Consider the following 6,000-nt stretch of genomic DNA (forward strand, 5'->3'; position numbering starts at 1 on the left):
CTAAAAGTAAGCTTCATTCAGTCTTATGGTACTGAGAGTACTACCATGTTCTGAATACAACATCCTATGAGGTATTCATTCATCAAATATTTACTGATCACCTACCACTGTTCTAGAAGAGGTGAGGTGGTGAAAAAATAAAGGCCCTACTCTCATAGAGCTTACATTGTAAGCATGTATTTTAAACAAAGAAATTGAGGCTGTTCCCAGGTCTGTTAGACTCTAAAACCTACACTGCATATTTTGTTTTTATTTTTTTATTTTTAAAGATTTTATTTATTTATATGAGAGAGAGAGAGCATGAGGGGGGGAGGGTCAGAGGGAGAAGCAGACTCCTCACTGAGCAAGGAGCCCGATGCGGGACTCGATCCCGGGACTCCAGGATCATGACCTGAGCTGAAGGCAGTCGCTTAACCAACTGAGCCACCCAGGCGCCCTACACTACATATTTTGACTGTATCATCTCCCACTGGCAAGATACAGCTTCTCCTAAAAATCCACACCTAAACATGCAGTCCTGACAGCCCTGTCTGCAACAATTTAGGGTTCCTCTCTGTTGGCAGTTCAGTGTCACTTTCTCAGTGAAGTGTTCTTCCCCCAACTTCCAACAGCAAAGACTGCTGGGTCAGCAGTTTAACACATCATACTGACAAGAATTAAATTCTTTTTCTCCTTCATTAATCCCTAAACTCCCTCAGGGCAAGAATCATGTCTCAGCCTCTTTGTATGTCTAGAAGATGGGACAGCAAATAGTCAATAAGTAGCTGAGTGGAGCTCATGAGAACATTTCGACAGAGTAGAGGGTGGAAGCTAGATTGCAATGAACTAAGGAGTCAAAGAAAGAGAGGGGAATAGTGCTTGCTCTTCAAGAACAAGTCGAGAAAGGAAAAGGAGGGAAATGGAAGTAGTCTGAAGGAGAAATGTGATCACAGGAAAGTTTTTTACTTTTTAAGAATGAGAAAAATTTGAATGTATTTGTTGGTAAGGTAGTACAGCGTAGTAGAAAGAACAGGGATGGCAGAGTCAGATAGGCTTGAATTTGAATTCTGGCCCTGTCACTTACTATGTCTGTAGGCAAATCTGTACTTCAACTTACACATAAAATGAGAATGATAATACCTACACCTCACTGTGACAATGACAGCATGTGGCAAACAGAAGTAATCCAATAAATGGTATCGATGACTATTACTGTATGCAGAAGCCCGGACTCTGGTGTTCTAACCCCTCCTACATAGCTTGTGCTTCAATGCAGATTTCCTATCTCAGTCTATATGTAATATGTGATGGCAAAGAAACAGGATCCTTATGTCTTCTGTGTGTACCACCCTCTGTGCTATTCCACTTCTTTGTGACAGTCTGGATAAGTTCATGAATGGCTACTATGGAAAATTACTGATGTCACCAGCTGAGGAAATAGAGACAATGTGGAGAACAAGCAGATGAAACTGATGTTAAATCATCAAATGTACAAGATTCTGGGCTCCTGCCAAAACTCATTGAGAACTAGGAAGAGAGAAACCGAAAACACAAACACACAGAACATTGTTTAACTTCCTAAGCCAACAAGGTGTTCCCAGCATCCACCCCAGGCACAGAAAGATGGCTGTATGATAAAAGAGATGGTTCTCGGGGCGCCTGGGTGGATCAGTCAGTTGAGCGTCCGGCTCTTGGTTTAAGCTCAGGTTGTGATCTTACAATCGTGGGATCAAGCCCCCCATGGGGCTCTGCACTCAGTGCAGAGTCAGCTTCAGATTCCCTCTCTATCAAATAAATAAAATCTTTAAAAAAAAGAGAGAGAGGGAGAGAGAGAGAGTTCTCTCCTGAGTTCCTTTCTCAATATTTCACCTTCATGTCAGATTCATTTCTGTGAGGTGCTACTCCAGTACACGAACTTTTCTGTCATCTGGCAAGTTTCCAAATTCACAAGATTAGGTATGCTTTTTTTATATTAAAATAATTTTTGTTCACAGCCTTTTAAAGTTAATGCTCTCATGCTCACTTCAGCAGCACATATACTAAAGTTAATGCTCTGATCATGGGTCATGTTCACCTGTTACCATATCTGATCAACAGAAACACCTCACACCCTCCTCCTAACCGAATCACACATCTCCATGCTTAAAAAGGGACACAGGGAAGAGGACTAAAGCCCAGGCTACTGTGACAATTAGTGATGAAAAGGCTACATACAGCTAGGATTATCGGAATACAGGAAAGATACTTACTTCCATTTAGAATCGATTACAAATTAATCATGGGAGAACAGAAACGAATATATAAAACAAAGATGATATAATTACTGGTTAGAGTTCAGAGAAAACTGGAACATAAGGAAAAGAAGATGAGGAAGAAAAGTAGGAAATGTATGTGTATCTACAAACTTTTCTTTTTTTTAAAGATTTTATTTATTTGACAGAGAGAGACACAGTGAGAGAGAGAATACAAGCAGGGGGAGTGGGAGAGGGAGAAGCAGACGCCCCGCTGAGCAGGGAGCCCCACGCGGGGCTCGATCCCAGGACCCTGGGATCATGACCCAAGCGGAAGGCAGACGCTTAACGACTGAGCCACCCAGGCGCCCCATGTATCTACAAACTTAATTACAAACATAATCACTAAAAGCTACAAGTAAGGGCACCTGGGTGGCTCAGTTGATTAAGCGTGTGACTGGGTTTCGGCTCAGGTGGTGATCTTGGGGTCGGGGGATCGAGCCCCAAATGGGGCTCTGTGCTGAGGACGTAGTTTGCTTCAGATTCTCTCCCTCTCCCTCCATCCCTCCCCCGGTCTGCTCCCTCTAAGATAAATAAACAAAACACACACACACACACACATATATATATATATATATATATATAAAATAAAAGCTACAAGTAAGCAAAATTGGAAATTCAGTTTTTGTGAATCAAGAGTCTTACCAGGAACTTGAGTTTACCAAGAAAGAAAAAGGGTAAAGAATATTCCAGGACACTTCTTTTTGTTTGTTTGTTTGTTTTAAAGATTTTATTTATTTATTTATAGGACAGAGAGAGACACAGCGAGAGAGGGAACACAAGCAGGGGGAGTGGGAGAGGGAGAAGCAGGCTTCCCACCGAGCAGGGAGCCCGATGTGGGGCTCGATCCCAGGACCCTGGGATCATGACCTGAGCCGAAGGCAGACGCATAACGACTGAGCCACCCAGGCGCCCCCCCCAGGACACTTCTAATAACCCACCAAAACCCAAAAAGCCAGCAACCCACCACAAATTTCATGTGCAGCACAAGACTGGAAACTACGACAGTCACCCGTCGCAGAAAAGAAACTTTACAACATCTTTTCTTCCTCCATATAAAAACCATCCTGGATCATTAAGTATAACTTTCAGAATTCCAATCCTAACTACTGAGTGACCTCGGCTAATAGATGCCTCAGTTTCCCCAATGTTAAAATACACACATTACAGCGAGTCTCGGCCCGAATCCGAGCCTGTGTTCTGACTCCGCACCTGAATCTTCAACGTCAAGTCACAAGTTAAACCTGAGGAAGAGCCCGCAGCTTAAATGTGCCCGAGGAAAAGAAAAGAAAAAGAAAAACAGTCCCCCCAGCCTCCCCCGCCTGAGGTGCGGTTTCCGTAAAACCGCTCGCAGCTGCTGAGGGGGAGGTATGTATTCGGGCTCGAGCCCCCAGGACACGGAGGCTCGGGCGCCGGTGGCCCCCGCTCCCGCTGGTCGCGCGGGGAGGGCGCCCCCGCCCCGGGCGGGGACGCGGGGGCGCGGGGACGCGGGGGCTCAGCGACACGCGGGTCCGAGCCCCGCCGCCGCCCCGCACCCGCACCGCCAGAGCCCGCGCCTGGCGCCCCCGGCCGGCGCCCCCTCCCACGCGGGCACCTGCGAGGTCCGGCCCCGCCGCTCTCCCGGCCGCGGGCGGTGCTTCTCCCCTCGCCTGCCCGTCAGTCCGTCCGTCAATCGGTCGGTCCATGGCCGCCCCCGCGACCCCACCTGAGGGGCAGGGGAGGGCGCCGGGCTCCACAGACCCAGCGAGTCTCCGCCGACCTCTCCCTCCGCACACTCACCTGCCCGGCCGCCGCCAGCGGGCCCCCACCTCAACGCCAAGCCGGGTCGGCTCGCGGCTCCACCGCTCAGACCCAGTCAGCGCTCGGTGGCGCCACCGCGCACGCGCGCCGAGCCGAGCGGGGGAGGGGGGGTTGCCGTTGAGGATGCTGGGGGCTGTAGTCCTCCGGGGCCAGTGGACTGCGGCGGCGCTGGGGTCTGCGCGCTCCCGGACCGCACACACGAGGCTCCTTTCCAAGCTGAGACTCGGTCCCCCGGCGGACATGGGGGGTGGGGGAAGGGGGCGCACAGAAGCCCTTCGAAGCCCAGCGATACCCACTGGCCTTCGTCTGCACTGCAGCCCGAGGAGCTCAGGGCAATATGGGCTGCACCAGCGGTTAAGGATGCGGGATAGATGGGACGCCTGGGTGGCTCAGTTGGTTGGCCGTCTGCCTTCGGCTCAGGTCATGATCCCGGAGTCCTGGAATCGAGCCCCGCATCGGGCTCCCTACTTGGCGGGAAGCCTGCTTCTCCCTCTCCCACTCCCCCTGCTTGTGTTCCCTCTCTCGCTGTGTCTCTCTGTCAAATAAATAAAATCTTTAAGAAAAAAAAAAAAAGTATGTGGGATTGATGGGGCAGGACTCTGGAAAAAGAGCGGCCCTTACTTGATGCTCATTTTCTAAATATTTAAGTGCCTTCTTCACAGGTGTACAGAACCAGCCCTAGACCAGCCTGAACCACTCTTACACAAGTCACAGGCCCTGCAAGGAGCCACAAATTGGAACAAACTTGGTTGAGGGCCTGCCGGAGAAATTCACTCTCCAGGCATGTATAATGCAGTGGGTGTAGTCAGAGGCTGCGTTTGGGTCATTCAACCATGCTAACGCTTAGCTCATCCATAAAATGAGAATGTGAACTTATGGTTGTGAGAACTAGATGCTGTTTGAGAAAATGTTAAAGTACAGTACAAATGAACAGTCCAGGAAGGTAGCAGGCCCATCCCCATTTGATATCCAGGTCCTAGTAGATGTCAAGATTCTATCCTGAAAAGAATGTGTTGGGGTGCCTGGCTGGCTCAGTCTGTAGAGCATGGCACTCAATCTTGGGGTTGAAATTTGATCCCCACGTTGGGTGTAAAGATTACTCTTAAAAAAATAAAATCTTAAAAAAGAAAAAGAAAACGTGCTTACCACCTTTTAGGAAGGTCATCAAAAGCTACAATAGTATTTCAGGAATGTTCTTTTAGAAATTTCTCCCTACCCTGAAGAGATAAATTTAGTTTTAGAGCTGCTTATTAACCTAAGCATGGGTTCCCAATGGTGTTCCAAGGGAGTGATGCCTGGGTCAAGGAATGGAACCATCGTCCACACAGATAGCAAGGCAATCTCAGTTGTGACCTCACTGTATTATGCTCACTTTGCAAAGCAATTTCATGTTATTTAACGTCCCTGTGAAAGCTGGGTGAATTTTATCATTTGCATTTTACAGAGTACACTGGCAAAACTAGTAAGTGGCAGAGCAGAGATCTGCACCCAGTTTCTGGGGCCAAGTTCACTTTCCTTCTCAAATTCTGCTTTCTTAAACTGAACAAGGCCGCCGCCCCCCCCAACCCATTGCCTTAGAGCAATGAATTCCAGCCTTTTTAGTGTGGTAACATCCTTTTCTCTCATCTCACAACTGTTGCAGGGGCTATGTTTCTTAAGTTTATCTTTGTGGGGGAACACAATTTCTTGAGACAGTTGTCATGTCAGCTGCAGTGTCAAAACTCAATGGTTAAGTAATGCTAGCTTCAGCACGGTCCCCTTAGGTTTTTACAATAAACCATTAGCATTTCATTTTTGCAACTTTCCCTACACACTTAATAGGGAATTAAGAACTTGTCAACACTTGCTAAATAAAGCTTCTAGCCCTCCCCTGGCATTCCAGTGGAACGTTTATCAAAGATCAATACTGGGGCGCCTGGGTGGCTCAATT

General features: G+C 48.0%; 1 protein-coding gene across 5 annotated transcripts in view; it reads right to left on the bottom strand.

The window, feature by feature from the left end:
* Nucleotides 1-4,121, bottom strand: part of SGSM3 (small G protein signaling modulator 3) — a 49,179-nt gene extending 45,058 nt beyond the window's left edge. For all 5 annotated transcript variants that reach the window (XM_044915789.1, XM_044915787.1, XM_021687700.2 and 2 more), the window contains exon 1: nt 4,050-4,121. The gene's annotated coding sequence lies outside the window, so the exon portion shown is untranslated. The remainder of the gene's footprint in view (nt 1-4,049) is intronic.
* Nucleotides 4,122-6,000: the final 1,879 nt, after the last annotated feature.

The sequence above is a fragment of the Neomonachus schauinslandi genome, chromosome 5, assembly GCF_002201575.2.
Source record: "Neomonachus schauinslandi chromosome 5, ASM220157v2, whole genome shotgun sequence".
In the NCBI taxonomy this organism is placed as follows: domain Eukaryota; kingdom Metazoa; phylum Chordata; class Mammalia; order Carnivora; family Phocidae; genus Neomonachus; species Neomonachus schauinslandi.